General features: G+C 47.3%; 1 long non-coding RNA gene and 1 pseudogene across 2 annotated transcripts; both read right to left on the bottom strand.

Moving 5' to 3' along the window:
- Positions 1-29: 29 nt before the first annotated feature.
- On the bottom strand, positions 30-21313 carry LOC128930211 (aconitate hydratase, mitochondrial pseudogene; annotated as a pseudogene). Its single transcript, XR_013530026.1, has 5 exons — positions 21278-21313; positions 20658-20777; positions 6815-19758; positions 3035-6557; positions 30-1798 (listed from the first exon to the last, which is right to left on the bottom strand). The product of XR_013530026.1 is annotated as an aconitate hydratase, mitochondrial pseudogene (transcript).
- On the bottom strand, positions 30-25557 carry LOC144580446 (uncharacterized). Its single transcript, XR_013529962.1, has 2 exons — positions 25300-25557; positions 30-739 (listed from the first exon to the last, which is right to left on the bottom strand). It is a non-coding gene; the product is annotated as an uncharacterized LOC144580446 (long non-coding RNA).
- Positions 25558-26737: the final 1180 nt, after the last annotated feature.

The following is a 26737-nucleotide window of genomic DNA, read 5'->3' on the forward strand; positions in this document are numbered from 1 at the left end:
AAGAAAAAATAAAATTACATATATGAAACTCAGTACTAAAGTGAATATTTATTTAGAACAAGAAATTTATTTGGAACAAATTATGAAGTTTCAGAAACTGACCAATACTACGAATATCATAAAACTCAAAAGAATAATGCAATATTTTTGCTTAGAAATTGCCCGAGGTACCTCTAAACATCCTTTCTCTGCATTTTTTGGGCTGTATATATCTCTCTTCACAGAAGAATGATTCTGCCTGCCCTATAGTCCTAGCTACTGGGGAGGCTGAGGTTGGAGGGTCACTGCAGCCCATGAGTTCGAGGCCATAGTGAGCTATGATCGTGTACTCCAGCCTGGGGGAGGGGGGCCCTGTCTCTAAAAATAAAAATAAAAAATAAAACAAACAACAGCAAAAATAATGATTCTGCAATAATATCTTCCTGTAGAGGGAATAGAAAAATAGTTCATCTCACTTGCACAATTATCACACCTTGTTTTTGTTATTAAAGTTCAGGAGAGTTTTGGCTTCACATCTCTTTGTTAGTCTTGAAGTCTTAGGATTCTTTTCAAGCTTGAGGACGTTGTGCTGAACTTTTCTTTCATTTATGGTCCATAAGCTTCCAGGGCATTTCAGGTTTTCTTGTGCAACAATTAATCTTAAATAGTCTTTGAGTTGACACTCATTACCCAATTTGTTGTGATGTCCATGTTCTGGCATAGTATGAGTTTTAAGTAATCTTCATATTTCAGGCCCAGCCTGCAGAAAGGGAAGAAAAAGGCTGTCGCATAAAGAATGCAGCCCCGGCACTTGGGGCCCCCAGGAACTCGGCCACACCCAGAGCACCATTTGCATTTTCCCTCTGCAAGGCAGAGCACAGTGACTGCTTTGTGCTAAGAAAGGGAAGAGTGACCTCCCTGCCCACAGCACAAGTGAAGGTCTTCTTGGGACAAGCGCCATCTGTGTCTTCTCATCTGGAGACCAGGGGACAAGGGGAGAGAAAGGAAGCAGGAAGGAAAACAGGGCCCCTGCTAGTGGGAGCTTTCTGAGCTCTGGGAGATCCAGGTCTTGGTTGGTAGGATTTGGCCAGAAGAGGCCCCACTTCAGACAGATGCCCTGGGAATAGACAGAGCCTGCTAGAGTAGACAGGGAACTTAAACTTGGTCCAAGAGCACTTGGAAGCAGATTCTTAAAAAAGTGCCTCTTAGTTTCACTCTCTATGTGGGAAAACAGCAGGGATTACAATTTCAAAAGGAATAATGCTGGATCTCATACTGGGAAAGCAACCAAAAGGAATCCACAGAACAGCATAGGGGAAAGCCTGGAACTTGCAGGGCTTTTCCCAGGAGAAAGGGAATTATAGGTGATAAGAAGCAATTAGGAGTCAGTGGATGGGTGAGTGGCCGCTCCTCTCTGCAGGCGATCACAGCACAAAGCCACACTGTGGCTGCAGCAGCCGTGGCCTGACTCACGTATGCTGCCTCAGCACATCCGGGCTGTGGGAATATTGCCAGCCTTCTGCTTGACAACCTACACAACCAAGCCTCAGGGCGATCATCTGCAGCTGTCCGATGACAGCCCACCACCAGGTAACAGCAGCACCTGCACAGTCTCTTGTCAGCAAGCTGGGTGAATTTCTGGAAAGGACTGGGGCCCCAGAGAAGGAGACAGGCCACTGGCATGCTGATACCGGCTACTGAGGCGAGAAATGGGTCACTCTGGGCTTTGCTGGGATGCACAGGTGCTGTGCCACTGATGCACCGTAAGCACAGCCTCGGCGATACCCACAGCTCTTCCTGTCCAGACTAGGTCATCAACCTATTGGGAAAATGAAATAAAATACTGCACGTAAGTGCCTGGCCCTACATCTGAAACACAAGAGCTCATCAATTAGGGGCCATGAGTGGTGCGGATCCTGACAGTGTAATGGTGGTGATGGAAGACCTTGAGCTGTTTTACTTTAATGGTGCAGGTAGATGCTGGTCTGTATGGCCCTTTATCTCTCTCCCCCTTATAACAACGGATGTGGGGCTGGGCACGGTGGCTTGTGCCTGTAACGCCAGCACTTTGGGAGGCTGAGGTGGGCAGATCACCTGAGGTCAGGAGTTTGAGACCAGCCTGGCCAACATAGTGAGCCTCTACTAAAAATACAAAAATTAGGCTGGGCGTGGTGGCGAGTGCCTGTAATCCCAGCACTTTGGGAGGCCAAGGAGGTTGGATTACTTGAGGTTAGTAGTTCGAGACCAACCTAGCCAACATGGTGGAACCCCATCTCTACTAAAAATACAAAAATTAGCCAGGCATGGTGGTGCCTGCCTGTAATATCCCAGCTACTCAGGAGGCTGAGGCAGGAGAATTGCTTGAACCCTGGAGGTGGAGGTTGCAGTGAGTCGAGATTGTGCCGCTCTACTCCAGCCCGGACAACCAAATGAGACTCTGTCTCAAAAAAATAAAAAAAGTGACTGGGCCACACATGACCCTGAAATGAGCAGTCACTTACTAGGTACACAATTTCCCGGCTCCGGGACTGAGAATCACAGGATTAAGATGGGAAGAAGGAAGTGTAGAATTAGGGAAGGGCTCAAAGGACAAGTAGGAGCTAGGAAAGTGAAAAGAAAAAGAAAGGTTTGGTGCACAGAAAAGTAGGGGGTCAGATAGCACAGCCTGTGTGAGCTGCGAGGAATGAGAGCAAGAGCAAGCAGGTTTTGGACCTGAAGAGGTCAGACCAGAAGACGTAGAGGGGGAGGAGGACCATAGATTGGAGTTAAATCAGCCAAACAAGTAAACAAACCCCAAACAATCATTTCTAAGGTGTTAGAATTAAACAGTTTAACATACAGTATTTCATTCATTCCCTAAACCTGTCTTTATTAATGTATAATTATTGTTCTTTCTGTCTAATGGATGATTAAAGGAAGCTCAGGGTTAGGGACCTTCCCTAAAGGCACACAGCTAATTGGGGTCAGAGGTGGCCCAGAAAGCCTCCTGTCTAGCTCTGAGCCACTGGGTAATGTGGCCTAAAAGACCCCGTGAGGACCCACCACTTCCACCAACCTGGGATGACATCGCAGCTGATTCCACGACCACAGCAGTGGGCCCTGGGCCCGATGACCTTATGAGCTGCAACCCCCTGCTGATGCTGAACTGTCTGGCTGGTGTCCTTGAATATGCAGCCAGGCTCTGGACTCTGGTCCTTCCAGTGAGGGCAGCGAGGCCAAGGGCCAGTGGGCAGCCGGTTCTGTTCCGCTCCAGTAAGTGCTGCTCGAGTAATGGCATTTTATTGAACTCTGAGCTGCTGTGGAGGTTGCATCTTGGTCGGGATCCTTCCTGACTCTGCAATAGTGAGCTGTGAAAGAGTCAGTGCTGGCCAGCCACAGTGGCTCACACCTGTAATCCCAGCACTTTGGGAGGCTGAGGCAGGATTTGAGCTCAGGATTCGAGAGCAGCCTGGCCAACTGGCCAAACTCCGTCTCTACTAAAAATACAAAAAAATTAGCTGGGTGTGGTGGAGCATGCCTGTAATCCCAGCTACTCAGGAGGCTGAACCCAGGCTGAACCCAGGAGTTTGAGGTTGCAGTGAGCTGAGATTGTGCCACAGCACTGACAAGCCCCCGCAGGCTGGGAGCACGTGGACCTCGCCAATTGGTTAAAGGCAGAACACAGTGACCACTGTGACAAGTGCTGAGGCTCCAGAGATGTTATGACACCAGCCTGGGCCTCAAGGAGCCTGCCATCCAAAGACCACCAAGATGGCTCTGTGGTTGAAAGGAGAGAGCTTTGGGCCAGGCGTGGTGGCTCAGCCTATAATCCCAGCACTTTGGGAGGCCAAGGCCCACAAATCACCTGAGGTCAGGAATTCAAGATCAGCCTGGTCAACATGACAAAACCCTGTCTCTACTAAAAATACAAAAATTAGCCAGGCATGGTGGCAGGTGCCTATAAACCAGGCTACACAGGAGGCTCAGGCAGGGAGAATTGCTTGAACCCAGGAGGCAGAGGTTGCAGTGAGTGGAGATCATACCACTGCCGTCCAGCCTGGGTGACAAGAGCAAGACTCCATCAAAAAAGAAAAAAAAAGGAGGGAGAGGTTTGTTGGTGATATCAGTTTACAAACTGGGAAGAGATGGTCTCTACTTTGGACTGAAGGTCTCTTCAAATAGAGAAAGGGCAGGATGTGTGTTAGGCCTCACAGGGTCTGTGTTACACAATAGCGTCATGCATATTCAGTAACTTTGGGGCTAAATCAATACATATTTATGAGGGGAGCCCAGTGTATGTGCAATAGGTAAACATATACGTAACATACATCCCATGTTCACTTTGTGGGGGGCCCTAGATGAAAATGAGGTGGAATTTGGCTCTTTATGTCAAAGGTAACCTAAAGGACACAGACAGTTTATGTGGCGTCTCTAGACGTGACTAGAACTGGCTTGGAGTGTGCAGCTGCTTATCAGGAAAGAGTGTTTGTAAGATGGTCCTCTGTCCAGTCAGAGTTGTAGTGGGCTGGGTTGTGAGTCGGAGTGAGGGTAATGTGCCTGCTAGCTCCTGTGGTTAGGGAGTTTAGCAAGAATATGTTTTTTCCTGTAGAAATTTAAGAAGTTGCCCCGGCAGCCAAACTTTGAACCCTCGACCTGTTGGTAACTCTTGGCTCCTGAACCTTAGGGTCTGTCTTAGTGGTAAAGGGGTGTCTCTTTTGGTGTTGTTTTGTTTCATGTTGTTTTTGAGACAGGGTCTTGCTCTGCCACCCATGCAGGACTGCAGCCGCACAATCATGGCTCACTGCAGCCTTGACCTCCTGGGTTCAAGTGATCCTCCCACATCAGCCTCCCAAGTAGCTGGGACTACAGGTGTGCACCATCACACCTGGCTCTTTTGTCCAGGCTGGTCTTGAGTTCCTAGGCTCAAGGGATCCTCTCACCTTGGCCTCCCAAAGTGCTGGGATTACAGGTATGAGTCACCATTCTCGGCCAGGGGTGTCTATTTTGGTATCTCAGATCATAACCTAAGACAGACACACATCCACCCTTGTGCCATGTGGTTAAATAACCATGGGCAAATGGTGCCACAGAAGCCCACAGGAGGGAGCCCCAGGCTCTCGGTGAGAATCTGAGCAGCTGTCACCACCCTTGGAAGAAGTCGTCTGGTCTTCCAGACCAGAGGATGTGAGTGGCCCTGCAGTGCCCTGCACTACTGCAGGAGTGAGAGGCAGGCCAGAGCCGCAGCAGGAGTCACTGATCAAGAGTAGATGAACGTCAGGATCTGACTCCGTAGAGACTATCAGTCAAGGCTGTCTGAGCTACAAACATCATAAACCACATCTCTTAACTTCAGCAAGAAAGGAAGAAAGATTAGCCAAGGAATCAATGCCCAGGTTGGCCTAAGATGTGCCAAAACTAGGCAGAATCTCTGGCAGATGCCTGCTCCCCGACAACCCCCAAGTGGGGCTTCTCCCCCCCGCAGGGCTGTGGCTGCTGCAGCCCTGCATGCATTTTCAAAGACCTGCCAGGAGAGCAGGTCTGTGGCTCACATCTGCAATCCCAGCACTTTGTGAGGCTGAGGTGGGAGGTTGGCTTGAGGTCAGGAATCTGATACCAGCCTGGGCAACATAGCAAGACCTTCGTCTCTATAAAAAATCAAAAACATTAGCCAGCATGGTAGCATGCACCTGCAGTCCCAGTGAATCAGGAGGCTTAGGCAGGAGGATCGCTTGAGCTCAGGAATTCGAGGCTACAGTGAGCTGTCATTGCACCACTGCACTCCAACCTGGGTGACAGAGTGAGACCCCAGCTCTTAAACAACAACAACAAAAGAGTAGGCAGGAAGGCGGCTTCCACCCCCAGGCGTAGCTGGAGAATTCCTGGGGACAGGGCCATGGGCCCCCTCTAGAGTGAAGCCTCCTTCACCCCTTCCTAGATGGAAACTCCTTGACAAGCAGTTGGTTCAGCCTCTGCCTTTGTGGCAGCATGGCCCAGGGGTTGGCTCTAAACAATCAAGACAACTTCTCTAGTTGAATATATCTGAGAAATGCAGGGCTAAGCAAGGAGTGTTAGTCGGCTTGAGCTGCCATGGCAAAGTGCCCCAGACTGGGAGGCTTCAACAACACCGATCTCTAGTTCTGGAAGCTGAAAGTCCGAGGCCAAGGTGTTGGCAGGGCTGCTTTCTCCAGAGGCCACTCTCCTTGGCTGCAGACGGCCACCCTGCCCTGTGTCCTCACACCGGCTTCCCTCTGCACGTGTCAGTATCCTCATCTCCACTTCTTGTCAGGACCAGTCACATCAGATTAGGACCCACACTGATAGCCTCATTTTACCTTAATTACCTCCATCCATCCTCCAAACACAGTCACATTCTGGGTACTGCAGGTTAGAGCTTTGACATGTAAATCCCAGGCAAATATCCAGCCCGTAACACAAGCTTACCAGGTCATCCGAGGTGAGTGGCGGCAGGAGGTGAGCTTGCCTGTGACCATCATTCCTGGTCCTCACTGGCTTCTCTCTTTGTGCCAGGCTCAGTTCTATGTACTTTTCATGCAGTCCGGAAGTAACCCCTATTATCCTTGTAAGGACCTTCATTGGTCCTTACATTGACATTTCCCAAGAAAAGCAAAACAAAACAAGGCTCAGGTATCCGGATTGGTTTCAGACCGGAGCAGGAAGGGTGCAGGGAGAGGATGATAGGCTGGAGCAGGCCCCGTTCCGCCTGCGTTTTCATCTGTCTTTAAGGCACATTGCAAACTCACATTGTTGCTTGCCCAGTGTGTTGGTTACAAGATCATTTAGCTAATCAAATTCATCAACAGATTTACTAAATGTATTGAATTTGCTAAAGACTTACTTGGTGTTGTACATGGAACAAGACAGCTGGAAAGCTTGCAAGGGTAAGACATGATCTGGTGGGGGAAGTGCTTTCATGATTACTTGTAGGTGAATATAGACACTCTGGAACATTGAAAAAAGAGTGAAGAACACTGAGAATTTGATCACACACTGGGGACTGTGGTCAATGATGGTTTAATTGTATATTTTAAAATGGCGGCCAGGGGCGGTGGCTCATGCCTGTAATTCCAGCAATTTGGGAGGCTGAGGCAGGTGGATCACCTGAAGTCAAAAGTTCAAGACCAGCCTGGTTAACATGGCAAAACCCTGTCTCTACTAAAAATACAAAAATTAGCTGGGCATGGTGGCACATGTTTGTAATCCCAGCTATTTGGGATATAAGAGACAAGAGAATTGCTTGAACCTGGGAGGCAGAGGTTGCAGTGAGCCAAGGTCGTGCCACTGCCCTCCAGCCTGGGCAAAAGAGTGAGACTCTGTCTCAAAAAATAAATAAATAAAATAAAATGGCTAAAAGACTGTGGCTGGATTGTTTGTAACAGAGAAGATAGATGCTTGAGGGGATGAATACTCAATAATCCATGATACAATTGTGCATGTCATGTTTGTATCAAACTATCCCATGTACCCCATATAAATGTACCTCAATTATGTACCCACAAAAATGTTAAAAAAAAAAAAAAAAAAAGCCAGGTGTGGTGGCTCACACCTATAATCCCAGCACTTTGGGAGGCCGAGGTGGGCAGATCATGAGTTCAGGAGTTTGAGACCAGCCTGGACAACATGGTGAAACCCTGTCTCTACTAAAAATACAACAATTAGCTGGGTATGGTGGCAGGCGTTTGTAGTCCCAGCTACTCGGGAGGCTGAGGCAGGAGAATCAGTTGAACCTGGGAGGTGGAGGTTGCAGTGAGCTGAGATAGTGCCACTGCCCTCCAGCCTGGGTGACAAAGCAAGACTTCATCTTGGGAAAAAAGAATAAAAAAATAAAATATAAAGAAACTCTGGAACCCTATGAAAGAAACTAATAGCAATGGTTAAGGGTGGGACCTGGGGAGGTGAGGACAGACGAATAAGGGAGCACTGTCACTGCATGCATTTTGTATATTGTTATATTTTTGAGTTGTATATCTACTTGGCCTATTCACAAAAATTATGTTGAGAGGGAGAGAGAGACGGAGTGGTTGTCAGACATGAGCCCTTCCTCAAGGGGCTTAGAACTAGTCCTGCTGGCATCAGGCCTTGATTTGAACAACACGGCAAGGCTAAATGATTTCACTTCCTCAGGCAAGAGCCTGTGAGAGTACGTGGGACTAGACCCACCATCTGTGTTTTGCAAGTAAAGAACGGAGGCCAAGAGAGAGCGTGTGGATGCGACCCCACGGTGAGCTGGGGACTGCGCCTGAACACAGGCCAGGTCCCTGATTTCTCATTCGGAACCCTCTTCACTGCATCTGTGGTTGGCCCTTTGAGAAGTTGGTAATGGAGTTTCTATTATCAGTCACTCAAAGAACATGGCTTCTTGGGGTTCACATTTTGGTGGAGAAAATAAGGTAGATACTCAAATGAACCTATGAGTACACGTTGTAGTAAGTCCAATGAAAGAGGAAAAAGGATGGCACAGGAAGGAATAGCCAGGGGAGCACTTGGCTTGGTGGTCAGGGAAGGCTCTGGCTCAGTGACATTCTGTGAGATTGCCGAGCTAAGAGAGGGCTGCTGAGGCGTAGACAGGACTGTATGAGACAAGGATTCATTCCCTGAGCCCAAAGCCGGTGGTCTTATAACACAACGTGGGCTCCCTGTTGGCTCATCAACTGCCAAACACGTCTTATGTGCCCAGCTTGGTACCAGTCAATTTGGGATAAGTTGAAAACAAAGTAGAAAACATGCTTTTTGACCCCAAAAAACTTACCTCGTAGTTGGAGAAGTGAAAATAACCCAGAAACAACCACAGAGTGCTTTAGAGAGTCATGGGATATGGCTGGGCACCGTGGCTCACGCCTATAATCCCAGCACTTTGGGAGGCCGAGGTGGGTGGATCACCTGAGGGAAGGAGTTCGAGACCAGCCCGGCTAACATGGTAAAACCCCATCTCTACTAATAATACAAAAACTAGCCAAGCATGGTGGCACATGCCTATAATCCAAGCTACTTGGGAGGCTGAGGCATGAGAATCGCTTGAACTCCAGAGGTAGAGGTTGCAGTGAGCCGAGATCATACCACTGCACTCCAGCCGGGGCAACAAGAGCGAAACTCCATCTCCAAAAACAAAAAAGAGAGAGAGAGAGAGAGTGTGTCATGGGTTAGGGGAAGAAAGAAGGAGAGACGAAACCAGGTGTGACTTATTTAGCAGATGGAAAAATGGAGAAGGCCTGACAGGGCAAGGAATCGAGGTGGGTAGACCTGTGTTATGGAGAGAGACACACCGGTGTTGAATCCCAGCTCCTCTGCGTGCCAGCTGGGTAACATTGGGCAAGTTATTTTTTCTGTTCGATCCTCAGTCTTCTAATCTGGAAATTAAGTCATATGTTTCCTACTTCTTATGTGGCTGGAAACATTAAATGAATGTAGGCTTTTGGAGAATGAAATGCCTGTGGCGCACAGCCGTCTACGATGTGGGATGGCCCATCTCCCGGGGACGGAGCTGGGTGAATTTCCAGTGTCAGCTGCAACCACCGGCTCAGCCTCCTGGTTAATAACCATCTTTAGGGCTACAGATAGCTGTCCACATCTCTGCCCCCTAATTAGCAGTCCTAACCAAGTGATAGGTGGGTTGGGTGGAAACCACACACAACTGCTAAGGAGACCAGCGGGGTTTGTGAAAGGAACCAGCCTCCCTCCCTCCCCACTCTCGGCAGTGCCCTAGGCTCTCACTCAGCATAGCCAGCTTTCAAAGAACTCTAGGCAGAATCGCTCTCTCCTCAATGAATTAACTTTAAGGCCATTTATTTCAACTCACAACATAAACATAGTTAAAATCAAGAGTGAAACTAAAGTTATTTCCTCTAGAGAAGCACCTTGGATGACTTGCACATTTCTATCAGCAACAATCATCTAGAATCAGGTCACGGTCAAGGGTGAAGGGTGAAGTCTATGATTCCCAGCACCAGGAGAGGATGCAGCCACTACCTTGATACCTTGGAAAGTGTGGATCAGTTTAATCTGAAAAATGTTGAACAATCTTTAAACACAGATGTTCCCACTTTCTGGATTTTCAGGTTGAAAGACATGGAAACTACCCCTTTGTTTTACACATGAAGGCTGCTGAGCCTTCTGAGATTGGCTAGTCAGTGGCAGATCTAGAAAAAAACCAGGACCCAAGCATTCTGATGCAGAGATGTCTTTCAGCCGCACCATTCCGCCTGCCTCTCTGTCTTGTGTGAGCTCATCTGAAGCAGCAAGCTCTTGTAGTCTGTGATCTGGAGGCAGGAAGAGCATCCCCACTCTCCACCCTCCTTAAAATGCCCCCCATAAGAAGTCTCTCTACTCCAGCCCAGGATTACAACACTTACTCTGAGGAACATATAGAGACTGCGTGCATTTCCTCTAATGCTTTGTCACCCTGAGAGGTCCCTCCAAAGAAAGGATGCTTACATAGTGGGAAGGGTCAGAAATTACCAAGTCCTGATGTCCAGTCCTTGCTCTGCCCCTTGCTGATTTTCGCCTTATCAAGACATTGATCTCTTTTCTAGAGTAGCACACATTTATTTATTGTCCAGAAAAAAGGTACACTAAGCACTGAGACATAAAGAGGGCAAGCAAGATCCGCCTTCCTCCCTCCTCAACCCACTTCCAGGACCTTGCCCTGATATGGAGATAGACAGACACATAGGCGACTACATCACAAATTTTAGGATAGAGTGACCACATATGCAGAGACAGGGAGGCATGGGGCAGCCTGGGTTCCAGCACTGGGAATGCAGATGGTTCTACTGCAGACTGCCAAGGGGTGGGGTGAGGATAATGTTAGAGGTCACCAGGGCCAGATGACAAGGGACATCCTATACCTAACTAAGGAGGTTAGATGTTATCCTGTCAGCTCAGGCTGCACTCGTAGACTTGAGGGCAGGATCACATTTCCCTGGTAGAAAGATCATACTTGTCTAATTGGCAAAGCCAGAGACAGGGAACCCAGGCAGGTGGTTCTTGAAATGTTCTAGGGAGCAAGGATGAGTTCCTGAGCCAGGAGAAGGAGAAGCCTGAAGAGAAGACCCTGATTGAGTCCAGGAGTTCGAGACCAGCCTGGGCAACATAGTGAGACCCTGTCTCTAATTTAAAAATAAATGAATAAAAAGGGGAGACTGATTTTAAAAAATGAAAAGAGGCTGGGCACAGTGTCTCATGCCTGTGATCTCAGCACTTTGGGAGGCCCAGGCAGGCAGATTACCTGAGGTCAGGAGTTTGAGACCAGTCAGACCAATATGGTGAAATCTCATCTCTCTTAAAAATACAAAAATTAGCCAGGCATGATGGCCGGTGCCTGTAATCCCAGCTACTTGGGAGGCTGAAGCAGGAGAATCGCTTGAACCCGGGAGGCAGAGGTTGCTGAGATCACACCACTGCACTCTAGCCTGAGTGACAGAGTGAGACTCCATCTCAAAACACCAAAAAGAAACAAAACAATCAAACAGAAAAAGATGAAAAGAAAGGAACAAGACAAGACCCAAGAGGTAGCAGTGGAAACTCAGGAGAGTGTTATGGAAACCTCAGGAGGAGACCATTTCTGAGAGTGACTGGAAAACAAGATGGTCAAATGCTACAGACCAGAAATAAGACAAAACCAGGAAGCAGCCCATGAAATTCAGCCCCCAGAAGGTCTTTGACAGCCTGAAGGGGATCAGTTCTAAGGCAGCCATGGGCAAAAGCCAGACTGCAAGTGCTAAACAGAAAACACAAAAGCGAGGTCAGGAAGAAAGCCTCTGTTTCCTCACCTGACAATGGGAACAGCAATAAAATGCGTTGAGACTGGATTCAAAAGCTTTCAGATGGATGATTAGGAAGTCCTGGAGCTGGGTGGAGGTGACAGTTCCAACAACATCATGAATGGACTTCACGGCACTGAATGGTATACTTCATATGATTTAGATGGTACATTTTGTCTTATGTATATCACCGCACTGAATGGTATACTTAGAATGATTTAAATGATACATTTTGTCTTATGTATGTCAGGCACTGAATTTTATGCTTAAAATGATTTAAATGATACATTTTGTCTTATGTGTATCACAGGAAAGGATACATTTTGTCTTATGTATATTAGAGCACTGAATTGTATACTTGAAATGATTTAGATGATACATTTTGCCTTATGCATATTAGGCACTGAATTTTATGCTTAAAATGATTTAAATGATACTTTTTGACTTACATATATCATGGCACTGAAGTGTATAATTAAAATGATTTAAATGATACATTTTGTCTTATGTATATTTTACCATAATTTTTTTTTTTTTTTTTTTTGAGACGGAGTTTCGCTGTTGTTACCCAGACTGGAGTGCAATGGCACAATCTTGGCTCACCGCAACCTCCGCCTTCTGAGTTCAAGCAATTCTCCTGCCTCAGCCTCCCGAGTAGCTGGGACTACAGGTACACACCACCATGCCCAGCTAATTTTTGTATTTTTAGTAGAGACAGGGTTTCACCTTGTTGACCAGGATGGTCTCGATCTCTTGACCTCATGATCCACCCTCCTTGGCCTCCCAAAGTGCTGGGATTATAGGCATGATTAAAGGGGGAGAAAAGCTTACTGAAAACGACAGTGTTTTGTGCAGGTGTTGATTATTTATTTAGAAGGTTGAGGCAGAGAGGCATGTGCTGAAAGCTTGGAGAGGTAAGGGGCTGATTGATCAAGAGTTTGAGGTGTAGGGAAAGCTCAGAGAGAAAGGAGGCCACATCCCACTCAGGTAATGGGTCCAGGCTGGTCCCTGCCAAGTGCTGTAAGATATGGGAGTCAGAACTGACTGCAGCCCCACAATCGAGGTGTCTTCTTTTGCGGGGGAGGCAAAAGGGAGAAGAGGAGGCAGCAACTTCTCAGAAGCAGCACCACCATCCTCACTTGGGCACAGGGTCCTCCAAGAACCAAATGAGAAACTGCACGTGAAAACCCTGGGTGAAATGCTACGCATTAGAGGATCACGAGGTAGACCACCCTTAGTGTCCCCTGATCTTATGATTTTGCATTGTACTAATTAATACAATATGAAATCATTTTTTATTGAGAAGAATTTGGAAAGTATAGAAAACCATGGAATAAAATGTAAAATAGCCATTGTCAGGCCAGGAGCGGTGGCTCACGCCTGTAATCCCAGCAGTTCGGGAGGCTGAGGCGGGTGGATCATGAGGTTAGGAGATCGAGACCATCCTGACTAACTCGGTGAAACCCTGTCTCTAAAAAAAAAAACAACAAAAAAAACCCCACAAAACCACTGTCTCACAACCTGACTTTTTTTTTTTTTTTTTTCGAGACAGGGTCCTGTTCTTTTGCCCACACTGGAGTGCAGTGGTGAAATCATGACTCACTGCAACCTCTGCCTCCCGGGCTCAAGCAATCTTCCCACCACAGCCTTCCCTAGTAGCTGGTATGACAGGTGTACACCATCATGTCTGGCTAATTTTTGTAGTTTTTGTAGAGATAAGGTTCTGCCATGTTGCCCAGGCTGGTCTTGAACTCCTGGGCTTAAGCGATTTGCCCACCTCAGCCTCGAAAAGTGTTGGGATTACAGGCCTGAGCCACCCTGCCTGGCCATGACAACCTGAACAATTTTATAATCTGATTTTTAAATACATTTTCTTATTATAGCTTGATATTCATATTCATAATTAAAAATCTGGAAAATACAGAAAAGTATAAAGAAGTAAATATGAATCTCCTGTAATCTCACAGTTTATAAGTATTACATCAGTCTTATTGATAGTCTTTTCATAAATGTCCTTTAAAAAATTATGGTATATTGGCCAGGAACGGTGGCTCAAGCCTGTAATCCCAGCACTCTGAGAAGCTGAGGCAGGTGGATCACCTCGGGTCAGGAGTTCAACACCAGCCTGACCAACATGGTGAAACACCATCTCTACTAACTACAAAAAATTAGCTGGGCATGGTGGTGGGCACCTGTAATCCCAGCTACTTGGGAGGCTGAGGCAGGAGAATCACTTGAACCTGGGAAGCAGAGGTTTCAGTGAGCTGAGATCATATTATTGCACTCCAGCCTGGGCAATAAGAGCAAAATTCTGTCTCAAAAAACAAAACAAAACAAAACAAAAAACCCATATATTTTTATATAAACTATTCCTTCCACTAAATATACCATGAATATTTTATCATATTATGGAATATTTTTTAAACATTATTGTTAATGACTACATAGTATATCATCTTGTACATGTAAAATTCTTATGAACAGTTGTTTTCAGTTTTCGAGAAAAAATGAAATATATTTGCTTTTTAAAATTAATTATAACGATTCCATGCAGCAAACATAGAAAAATTCAGAAATAGAAAAAAACACCACTTGCAATTCTACCACCTAGATAACTGTTAGCATATGGGTCTGTTATAAAAAAAAAATTGTATGTCTTATTTTATACACAAATCAACACACATGTATATATACCTTTTTAATTTTTTACTTATGAATCTATTCTGAGGCTGGGCACGGTGGCTCACACTTGCAATCCCAGCACTTTGGGAGGTCGAGGCAGGCAGATCATGAGGTCAGGAGTCCCAGACCAGACTAGCCAACATGATGAAACCCTGTCTCTACTAAAAATACAAAAATTAGCTGGGTATGGTGGCAGGCGTTTGTAGTCCCAGCTACTCGGGAGGCTGAGGCAGGAGAATTGTTTGAACCTGGGAGGTGGAGGGTGCAGAGAACTGAGACCACACCACAGCACTCCAGTCTGGTGACAGAGTGAGAATCTTTCTCTAAATAAATAAATAAATAAATCTATTCTGAACATTTTCTTAAATCAATAAAATTCTAAAGAACAATTTTTATTTGTATTTATTTATTTATTTTGAGACATGATCTCACTTTGTCACCCAGAATGGAGTACAGTGGCACCATCAAAGTTCACTGTAGCCTTGACCTCCCTGGGCTCCTGTGATCTTCCCACCTCACCTTCCTAAGTAGCTTGGGCCACAGGTGTACACCATCATACCTGGCTAATTTTTGTATTTTTTGTAGAGATGGGGTTTTGCCATGGTCCCCAGGCTGGTCTCAGACTCCTGGGCTCAATCTGACCACCTTAGCTTCCCAAAGTGCTGGGATTACAGGTGTGCGCCGCCACACCTGGTTAATGCATTAAAGAAATTTTTTTTTTTTTTGTAGAGACAGTCTCATTGTGTTCCCCAGGCTAGTCCTGGCTTCAAGTGATCCTCCTGCCTCAGCCTTCCAAAGTTCTGGTATTACAGGCATGAGTCCCCACTCCCAGCCTTCACTGACATTCTGATTAGCAAGCTGGCTTTCCTCCACCCCTGCCTCCCAACTCCTACCACCTACCCATTTTTCTTTGAATTAGACGGATGCTTAACAACTTCTCTAGGATGTGGTTACTGACAGGAGAAATAATGCCCCTGAGATGGAATTGGCCATGCCCTGAAATTATCTAAGTCAGTAACATCTAGCGAACACCTAAAACTCCTCTGATGTGCCTAACATTTCATGAAATGTTGAATGTACAAATATTAACATCAATATGCCCCCCAGCCTCAGGAGGCACTCAGCTCTGCAGGGAATGCGGACACACAGGTGTGGTGTCTGGGGCAGAGCCTGTGCGCTGAGCTCAAGGCAGGCCACATCATCCTCCCAGGTTCTCCCAGTTCAGAAACATTTGCTGTTGCACCTTGCTCTGAATGACACGTGATGGGGAAAGAACTGGTATAAGGCATACAGCAGGAAAGCAGATTGGGCAGCTTAGATGGCACAATCCTATCAGACAGAGCAACAAGACCTGTCCTGTGTGATCCTTTATACAAAAACAACATAATCTAGCAACTCTTTCACTCCTACAGATAATCAGTGCCCACAGCCCCTCCCTTTCTCTGCCCTCATTCAGTGCTTTGTAGGTGCTGTGCTCCTCCTGCCCCAGGACCTTCGCACAGGCCACATCCTGCCCAGAACCTGCTTCCTGACCTCTTTGACTAGATAAGCCTTTCTCAAGCTGTTGATCTTGACTCAAATTTCATTTCCCCAACTGATGTGGGTTGAGTTGTGTTCCCCCAAAAGATACATTGAAGTCCCAACCCCCCAGTAGCTATGACAGTGACCTTATGGTCAGGTGCCATAAGGCCTGACTAAAATGGTGAAACCCCATCTCTACTGAAAAAAATACAAAAATTAACCAGGCGTGGTGGCAGGCACCTGTAATCCCAGCTACTCAGGAAGCTGAGGCAGGAGAATTGCTTGAATCAGGGAGGTGGAGGTTGCAGTGAGCTGAGATCGCGTCATTGCCCTCCAGCAACAGAGCAAGACTCCATCTCAAAAAAAAAAAAAAAAAAAGTGACTTTATTTGGAAATGGGGTCTTTGCAGATATAATCAGGTGAAAATGAGGCCATGCTGGAGGAGGGAAGAACATACATCCAATGACTGGTGTTCTCCTAAGGAAAGAGATGTTTGGACACACAGACAGGGACACAGAGGAGAAAATCATGTGACACCAAAGGCAGAGACTGCAGTGATGCGTCCACCACCCGAGAAATGTCTAGCAAAGCCAGATACTGGGAAGGGCCAGGAAGGGGCCTCCTTCTTATGAACAGTTGTTTTCAGTTTTCAGGAAAAAAATGAAATAAATGTATTTGCTTTTTAAAATTAATTATAATGGTTCCATGCAGCAAACATAGAAAAATTCAGATAGAAAGAAAGAAAAAAAAAAAAATCGTAATCCTACCACCTGGATAACTGTTAGCATTTGAGTCTATTTTTTAAAAAAAATTGTATGTCTTATTCCATACACAAATCAACACACACGTATATATACCTTTTCAAATTTTTGCTTGTAAATCTATTCTGAACATTTTCTTAAATTGATACAATTCTATAGAACGATTATTTATTTAGAGACATGAGCCTCTAGAGGGTGCATGGCCCTCCTTAACCTCAGCCTTGAACTTCTAGCCTCCAGAAATGTAAGAAGAAAATCCTGTTGGTTCAAGCCCCTCAGTTTGTGGTACTTTGTCACGACAGTGCTGGGAAACTAACACACCAAGAAATGCTTTCTCCACCTCCCCAACTAGAACACAGAGTTCCCCTCTGAGACGCTTGTCGTTGTATCTATACATTCACCGTATCATTTAACTACCATCTATCTCCCCACCAGGCTATCAGCTCCATTAAGGGGAAGCATCTTGTCCTCCCCAGGTCCTGGTATGTAAGGTTGGAATAGTTCCTGAATGAACACGCGGCTCATGAGGCAGGTATCCCGTGCCCGGCCACATGCTGACATGTGTGCGACACAGGAAGGGACCTGGATGAGAATTTCAGAGTCCGGTGCCCCCATCCACTCGTGGCCCTGAACGCTCCACCGTGGGACTGCTTTGCTAACCATGACTTTGCAAGCAACGCTTCATTTACTCTCACAGCAGCTCAACCCACGGATCCCAGCATTATCCCCGCTTGACGATGAAATTGAGGGTTGCCAGAAGTTCGTGAATGGCAAAACCAGAGCTTGAGTTTATATCTGTGGGGCTCCAAATCATATGGTGCAATCATCAAGCACCTCCCAGAGCTCCTGCTCTGTTCTGTTGGCTGGGCCAGGTCCTACACTGCAGGGTAACTGCGTGTGGTTAAACTTGTCATTCGAATGTGTAAAGGCAGAGTGAAGGCCGGATCATCCCTGGACCGGGTGCTTCACTTGCTCAAGGCTCTGCATCCGGGGTGTGGAGCCCTCTAAGGAGTAAAACCCTTCCTATCAATCACCTGGAGGTCGAATACCCTTGCTGCTGTGCCCACCACTGACATCTCTACTGCTCTCACCCTGCACGTTCACACTGCAGCAAACTCGGGGCCATATTTTAGCCACATGGGGTTATGTGCAGTCTCCACAGAGCTGCCCTCAACACCTCCCTGCAGCAGCTTGCTGAATCTGCCTCTTTTTTTTTGTTTTTTTTTTTAAATTTGGATTCTTGTTTTCCTTGCAAGAACAAAAGATTCTCTAGAATCCTTCAGCCACCAATGAAATGATCAGGCAGTAGAAAAACTTTAGATGGGAGTCTTGTCATCAAAAATACAGTTGCAGGGCGCTGCTTAAGATCTGAACCAAACTGAAAATAGGAAGGCAGGGGCAAGAAAGTTATTTTAAGAACCCTCCCTCACCCACCCACCCACAGTCACTCTGTGGGCTGAGCAGGGAGCAGGAAGCATGTCTGGTCACACCATCTTGGGATAAGAAGCCATGCTGGGGCCAGGCGTGGTGGCTCACGCCTGTAATCCCAGCACTTTAGGAGGCCAAGGTGACAAATCACAAGGTTAGGAGACCGAGGCCATCCTGGTTAATGGGGTAAAACCCTGTCTCTATTAAGAATACAAAAAATTAGCTGGGCATGGTGGTGGGCACCTGCAATCCCAGCTACTCAGGAGGCTGTGGCAGGAGAATTGCTTGAACCCAGGAGATGGAGGTTGCAGTGAGCCAAGATCGTGCCACTGCACTCTAGCCTGGACAATGGGGCAAGACTCCATTAAAAAAAAAAAAAAAGTCATGGCTAGATGGATCGGATTGCTGATGGGGCACATGGAACTGAACTTGAACATGATGCCAGCACTGGGTGCGGGGGGTGGGAACAGGAGGTGCCACCCTCATTGCTGCAACTCCTTAATTCTGTTGAGGGCACTGCTGGCACCGAAGGTGTGGTTTAGGAGGATGGTCTGCTGGGTCCCACTGGGGTGCTTGATAATTGCTCTTGTGGATCCTGGCAAAGCCCTTGGTGATGATGGCTGGGCCCCCGAGGTCACCCCAGCACTGTGTGTGCCTGGCTCAAGCCCTCACTGTAGTTCTCATCTCTGATCACCACCCACCTTATGCCATGTTTCTTTTAGTAGAGGGCGGTGTCAAGAACAGAGCCAAACTCCCGGGTGACTGCATTGCGCATTGAGTTGGCCTTGCCATTTTCAGTGTTGATGGCACCGATGAGCAGGTTGTTGGAGATGCTGTCCAACTGCCCATGGAACCTGAGCCAGGGACCAGCAGCCGAGATGTGGTCAGTCATACACTTTCCTTTGACCATGATGAGGATCTGCAGGTCCTCCAGGTCCTTGCCATCCCACTTGTCAAAAGGCCCCAGGAGCTGCAGGTGCTGGCTGGTGGGGCTCACGACCATGTGTCGCCTGCTGCTGTCCTTGGGGGGAGGTGCTGTCCTTCCCTGGGTCAACCTCTGCTTGGGGAAGCCCATCTGCACCCGAAGCCTACAGCTTGAACTTCTCACCATCCTTGCCTGTCAGGTAGTTGGTCTCTGGGATGAACTTGAGGGTTCCCACAATGGCCAGGGCTGTGACAATCTCTGGGGACATGATGAAGGCATGGTTCTCAGAGTTCACGTTGTTGTGGCCCATGAAGTTCCTGTTGTAGGATGTGACAATTGTATTCTTCTCTCCCTTCTTGATGTCCTTCCTGCCCCACTGGCCAATGCAGGGGCCAGAAGCATTGGCCAGGACGATTCCGCCCTCATCCTTCAAGACCTGTGCAGAGCTGTCCGGCTCAATAGTGGTGTGGATCTGCTCGGCGTCTGGAGTGATGGTGAACTGGGACTTGCACTTGAGGCCATGGGCCAGTGCCTGCTTGGCCACGGCTGCTGAGAGCCCCAGATCAATGTTTGTTGTTTTGTTTTGTTTTGTTTTGTGGTGTGATCTCAGCTCACTGCAATCTTTGCCTCCCAGGTTCCAGTGATTCTCCTGCCTCAGCCTCCCAAGAGAGTAGCTGGGACTACAGGCGTGCACCACCACGCCTGGTTAATTTTTGTATTTGTTTTGTAGAGATGGGGTTTCACCATATTGGCCAGGCTAGTCTTGAACTCCTGACCTTGTGATCTGCCTGCCTTGGCATCCCAAAGTGCTGGGATTATAGGCATGAACCACCGTGCCCGGCCCCTGTGAACAATGTTAATACTCTTCTCTAGCAGGTCATAGTGGATGTATTTGTTGGGCTCAAAGTGGCTCACTGCCACCTTGGCCCATTGGCACAGGACTGAGCCCACATGGTTCTGCCACACACCCAGAGCTTTCTGCAGCTGGGTCACCAGTAGGCTATAGGGCACCATTTTGTGCACTGACAAAAGATGAGGTCGGTGAATCTGCCTCTTTATCAGGGATGTCACTCTCCCCAGCTGGTGGCTCCAAGATGCCGTCCCTAAGGCTGTCTGGCCAGGGATGAGATGAGATGCCTCTTCTCACTGTTGTCACATCAGCCTGAGCAACCTCATCACATGGACTCTCAGTCACTTGCTCATCACCCACCAGACATCCAGGACCTCTGTGTGGCTGGCAGATGGGTGAGTATGAAGGGTGCAGATCTGGGAAGCCTCTGGGCTCCGTCACCAGACACACTGGGCTCGATTCCTGCCTCCTCTGGTTGCCAGCTGGAAACCCTTTCACTAGACACTGATGTTACTTCAGGTTCATTTTCCTCATCTGCGAAATGAAGATCCTCTTACTCATCTTGCAGGGATGGTGGAAATGCTGAATTATATCTACAAATAATTGGATATATTAATAATCCCAGCCACGTAGCAAATTTTCATTGCTTAAATGTAGCGCCACCTACTGGACATTTTAACCAATAACATTAAATCCGCTTGGACATTCCGGGGACGATTTCATGCGCCTCCTTTCCATCCTGCCATCCTCAGTACGTTGCTGGATACACCCGGACCCTTGCTGTCCAGCCTGCAGGCCGCCAGCCTCATGCGGCTGCTGACCACGTCCGCTGTGGCTAGTTGGATCAGAGACGCGCCCTCAGTGTAAAAGGCACACTGGGTTTTGAAGATTTAGTAGGAGAAAAAGAATGTAAAATACTTCAACAATAATTTTTTTTTTTTTTTTTTTTGAGACAGAGTTTCGCTCTTGTTGCCTAGGCTGGAGTACAACGGCACTCTCGGCTCACCGAAACCTCCATCTCTCTGGTTCAAGCGATTCTCCTGCCTCAGCCTCCCAAAAAGCTGGGATTACAGGCATGTGCTACCATGCCTAGCTAATTTTGTATTTTTTTGTAGAGACTGGGTTTCTCCATGTTGGTCAGGCTGGTCTCGAACTCCTGACTTCAGGTGATCCACCCATCTTGGCCTCCCAAAGTGCTGGGATTACAGGTGTGAGCCACTGTGTCTGGCCCCCAATAATCATTTTTAATATTGATTACATTATTACAATTATTGCCATATTTCTTTTTACCTTTTTAAATCAAGCTGCTAATGGCCAAGTGCAGTGGCTCATGCCTATAATTCCAGCTCTTTGGGAGCCGAAGCAGGTGGCTCACCTGAGCTCCACGGTTGGCGTGCAGTGCCACGATCATAGCTCACATGTGCCACTGTGGCCAGCGAATTTATTTTTAATAGAGACAGGATCTCACTATGTTGCCATCTTGTCTTGGACTCCTGAACTCAAGTAATCCTCCTGCCTCTGTCCCCAAAACTGCTGGAATTACAGGGGTGAGCCCTCCACACCCACCAGGCCTGTGCTGTTGAGGTGGAAAGGGCTTCCGATTTTCCAAGATGCTTTCAGCAAGAAGCAGTCATAATACAAGTTGGGAAAACATCGACTTGTCAAATGTAAACGCCGAGGTCCAGAAAGCAAAGGCCGGTATATTACATTGTATCGTGTACATGGATGACAAACACTTCAATCTACATCAAATTTAAAGAGCAGTTTTCTGATTCTGGGTATCATGGCTCAGAGGCATTGTGATTCACCCTTGCAAATTTCTAAGAAATTAGTTGGTAGAGACCAGAAGGCAAACGTGAGAAGAAATGATTAAAGAGGTCACTGATTGGAATAAAAGGCTTATTTACACCCAGAGTCTTTCAAAAAGAAGAGAAACCAAGCAGTCAGTTGAACGTTTAAAAAAAAAAATTAGAGGTCGGGCTTGATGGCACACGCCTGTAATCCCAACACTTTGGGAGGCCAAGGTAGGTGGATAACCTGAGGTCAGGAGTTCGAGACTACCCTGGCCAACATGGAGAAACCTCAGCTCTACTAAAAAATACAAAATTAGCTGGGCGTGGTGGCACATGCCTGTAATCCCAGCTACTTGGGAGGCTGAGGCAGGAGAATCTCTTGAACCCGGGAGGCGGAGGTTGTGGTGAGCCAAGATCATGTCATTGCACTCCAGCCTGGACAACAAGAGCAAACCTCTGTCTCAGAAAAAAAAAAAAAAAAAAAATTAGAAACAAGGCAAAGAAAAATGACCATACTAGAGGAAGCAGATACATCAAAAAGCCAGAAAGATAATGAAAGATGAGAATCTAATTATAGAATATACAAGTTTAGATTAATTTCGAAAGCTCTGCACATACATTTGGAGAGAAAAAAAGATAATGCAAAATCAGAGAAAGGCCGGACATTCTCAGTTACTTCCTCTCCATCTTCCTCAGCCTCAGTTTCCCATCTTATGAAACCAGACGATCTGTAAAGCTCCTTTCAAGCCATGTTTGTAATTCTACAAAATAAACAGCTGCCTGGAGGTCTTTTATTTCTCAGTTTTTATCTCCAAAATTTCACAGGCAATTCTTGTAGAGAAAGTAAAAATTACATATGAGCTAATTATGTAGAAAGGCTAATTAAAATGATCTTACCACCTAGAGATAGCCACTGTGAATATTTCAATGTGTATTCTTCTCGATTCACATAGACATACATAGAAATTATGCTGTACAAATTTCGGTATGGCCTTTTTCAGTCAACGAAATATTGCAAGGATGTTTTCTTGTACTGGTTTCATTTCTACACCACTGTTTGTGACCACTGCCAAGTATTTTGGTCTAAGTGAAAGCATCAGGGTATAATATTCACTGCAGGTTGTGTTGTAGTGGAAATGCAAGTGTGTCCAGATTGGAAGAGATGAAGAAAATTGAGAAAATAACAATATTTTTCCTTGCATGATGCCTTCTGCTTTACCAAAGACTTGCATAGAAGCTTTGTAGTCAGCCGGGCTCCGTGGCTCACACCTGTAATCCCAGCACTTTGGGAGGCCGAGGTGGATGGATCACTTGAGGTCAGGAGTTCACGACCAGCCTGGCCAACATGGCGAAACCCCATCTCTACTAAAAATAGAAAAATTAGCTGGGCGTGGTGATCCATGCCTGTAGTCCCAGCTACTTGGGAGGCTGAGGCAGGAGAATCACTTGAACCCAGGAGGCAGAGGTTGAAATGAGCCAAGATCACGACATTGCACTCCAGCCTGGGAGACAGAGTGAGACTCTATCTCAAAAGCTTGCAGGGCATGGTGGTTCATGCCAGTAATCCCAGCAGTTTGAGAGCCCAAGGCAGGGGGATCACAAGATCAGGAGATCGAGACCATCCTAGCCAACATGGTGAAATTCTGTCTCTACTAAAAACACAAAAATTAGCTGGGCGTGGTGGCGAGTACCTGTAATCCCAGCTACTCAGGAGGCTGAGGCAGGAGAGTCACTTGAATTAGGGAATTGGATGTTGCAGTGAGCTGAGATTGTGCCATTGCACTCCAGCCTGGTGACGAGAGTAAGACTCTGCCTCAAAAAAAGAAAAAAAAATCTTTGTAATCTACAAAATGTTTTTACATCTTCAGACTGCCCAACTAGCAGTGTCTAGTATATGCGAAGCATGAATAAGTGCTATTAAATAAATGGGAAATGAAACAAATATGCATTATTATATGTATTCCTTATAAAACTGGGATTTGTTCGGTAGGCCTCGTTCTCACTTTTATGAATTTTAAGGCTGCCTCTGTTACCGTGATCAAATCTATTATGATTTACATAGCATTCACACAGACTGATCTCATTTGAGCCACCCAGCCACTCTGTAACTAAGTAGGGTAGCTAGCATTAGTCTCATAAAAGAGAGGCAGGGGCCGAGGCGGAGATCATCAGGGTCAGATAGTCAATCAGTGGAAGAACTTGACCTTACACACAAGCCCATGACGCTTTCAGTTGCTTCCTGACTGTGACAAAATGTCCTATCCCACCTTTTTTTAAGCAGTTTGTGCTATAGTGAGGCAGAATCACCAGTGTGCAGGGAAATGTTTACCATTCAGCTCTGGGTGAGCGGGGAGGAGGGAGCCCTGATTTGTGGAGTGTGCTGGTTTCTGTGGTGTGAATACTCCTATATAGCAGATTTGAAACTACTGACGCTATGTCATGGTGTCATTGCGCAGAGATGTGAGCAATCAGCTCATGGGTGTCACCTGGCTCCAGTGCATCCCTGGGTGGAATGAACTTTCTTTCTGCCTGATCGTTAATTCCTGGAGGCCAAGAAGCACATCTCTCTGCAGCTTACACTGTGCTATGCACACAGATGGCAATACACCAGCGTTCAGGCTCAACATGTGTTCAGCCATGGTTTCTCATTCTCTGGTTTCCTCACCCTAAAACTGGGGAATTACTTGGGGACAATCCTGTCCCCTTTACCATTTCCCTATCCTTCTCCATTCAAGTCCTGGTCACACCCTGAGGCAGAGTCATGGGCCCAATGCAAGAAGAGAGGCCTTGGGAACCTCAGGACCTCGCGGGGTGTTGTATTGGTTTTTATTTGTTCGTTTGTTGAGATGGGGTCTTGCTCTGTTGCCCAGGTTAGACTGCAATGGCATGATCACAGCTCACTGCAGCTTTGACCACCCTGGCTCAAGCAAACCACCGTGTCTGGCTAATTTTTTTAATTTAAAATTTTGTTTTAGAGACAAGGCCTTGTGCTAACCTACCCTACGTTAGCCTGACAGACTCCATCTTCACCTCCGCCTCACCCCTCCCACCATTTCCCCCTTGAGTGCACACCTGGGTCATGCCGCTGTGGGGGTCGTGCTGCACTCAGAACTATAGAAACGTATAACCATTGCAGCCATATCCTGCTCAGCAGGCCCACTCGCTACTCTGAGTACCCCGTTGATTGATTGTACGGCAATTACCCTTGGAAACCAGCAATCAAGGGAACCACTTGCGTATACTCTCCTTAGTAATCAGCAATCAGGGGAACCTCCTGCCTCCTAGTGACCAGCCTCCTTATCTAACTTCCTTGCTCTGCTTCTGTAGATTCCGCTTCAGCTACACTCTCCCCTCTCCTAACTTAGGAAAGATATAGAAAGGAATCAAGCCCCTTCCTCGGGGCCGAGAGATTTTGAGCGCCAGCTGACTCTGGGTGGCCGGCAGTAAAGGACTCTCAATTGGAACTCGGAGTGTGGCGTTTTCCTTCCAGCTCGCCCGGGTCTAGCAGCCTCACCACGTTGCCCAGGCTGGGGGATCTCATGCTCTGTGGTCTTTTCAGACCAAGATTAGAGTCTTCCTCCTGCCCTGGAGTTTCAGCACTCACCTTCTCAAGACGTCTGGGCAGCTGCTTCCACGGGGGTCCGTGGGAGGGACGAGCCTGACCCCCGGTCCTGCAGGGCCGCTGCTTCAAAGCGGAGCTGGCGCGAAACCCATCAACTATTTGGAAGCCGGGATTCCTGGCGGCTGGTCTTACGCCCAGGGCTGCAACCCTTGGGGCTGTGCTGCTTGCCAGGCGTCTTGCTGGGGTTTTCCGCTGCGGCGCGCGCCTGGCGCGGACAGAGAAATGTCGTTTTCTCGAGAGAACGTGCTGATCCGGAAACGGCGAGGAGCGCGCGGGGAGGCGGAGAAAAGACGGCCTCTGGCGCCATCTGCTGGAAACTTCTGTTTCTGCATGATGGGGATGAATCCGGTGAAACTGACAAAACGGAAATTTTACATACATTCTGTTCTTTAGTACAGGATTGATGTTGAAAATCTCTTATATGAAGACATAAGGAAAACATATTTAATAAATCATTAGTTAAATGCTAACTGCTCCTCTACTAAAAGCTCTATTAAATCCAATGGCAGGCAAAAATGGTTGAATTTTCATTCTACTCCAACCCACCCTCCCTTACAATACTGCCCTAATACTCAGGAACATAGCGAAGGCCTGGAGAAGGGACAGCAGGCAAAACGAAGGCTGTGCAAGTCCACTGGCCTGAAAATCAAGTCCAGAGAAAAGGGAAAGTGATTCTACCTGCAAAACCAACCCAGCCCCTGGTCTGAGGAGGAGGTGGACAGATACCTCCAGCAACTTCTAAAGCCAAGTGACCACAGCAAAATGGAAACAAGAAAAGGTGAACCAGCCGCAGTCACCACCGAGCCCCTGCCTAGCGGCAGCTTTGCTGAACAGTGTCTCCTTTTTGTGGGCCGGGGCCACGGCCTGGGACACCGGTGTGGGGGGCAGAAGCCTTCACTGGCAAGTTCCATCTTCCCAGGCTGATCTTTACAAAGGCCAGGCCCCAGGCGGCTCGGCTTCATTTCCGCATCAAAGCGCAGAGTCGGCCGTGCAGCAGGCTGCCTTCTCTCTTTGGCTTGTGAGTTTTAGTTCATTCAAATCCATTTTCAACTTGCCATACATCATTTCAGCACACTGAAAAATAACTTTTTCTGGCCCTGAAAACACTAGACCAGTTTTTACAGTGCTGTGACTTGGGGTCTGATACCACTCAGAGCTGTTCCAACGCTGCCGTCGCTGTCATCTTGCAGAGGCAGGTGAAGTGGGTGGGAAGGTGCTGCCAAGAGGGCGGAGGCTGAGCAGGCTGAGCGCGTCCAGTCACCGGGCACCGCCCTCCAGCACTTCAGCCGCGTTCTTAGCCTCTCTGTGACGACCTGCAGACCAGGGACGCTGACGTCATGTGGAGTTCCAGGTAGGGTCACCCGCACCAAAGCCGACAGGGAGCTGCTGTGCCACCCACCCACCTACCCACCCCAGGCTG

This window comes from Callithrix jacchus, chromosome 19 (assembly GCF_049354715.1).
Source record: "Callithrix jacchus isolate 240 chromosome 19, calJac240_pri, whole genome shotgun sequence".
Taxonomy (NCBI): Eukaryota; Metazoa; Chordata; class Mammalia; order Primates; family Cebidae; genus Callithrix; species Callithrix jacchus.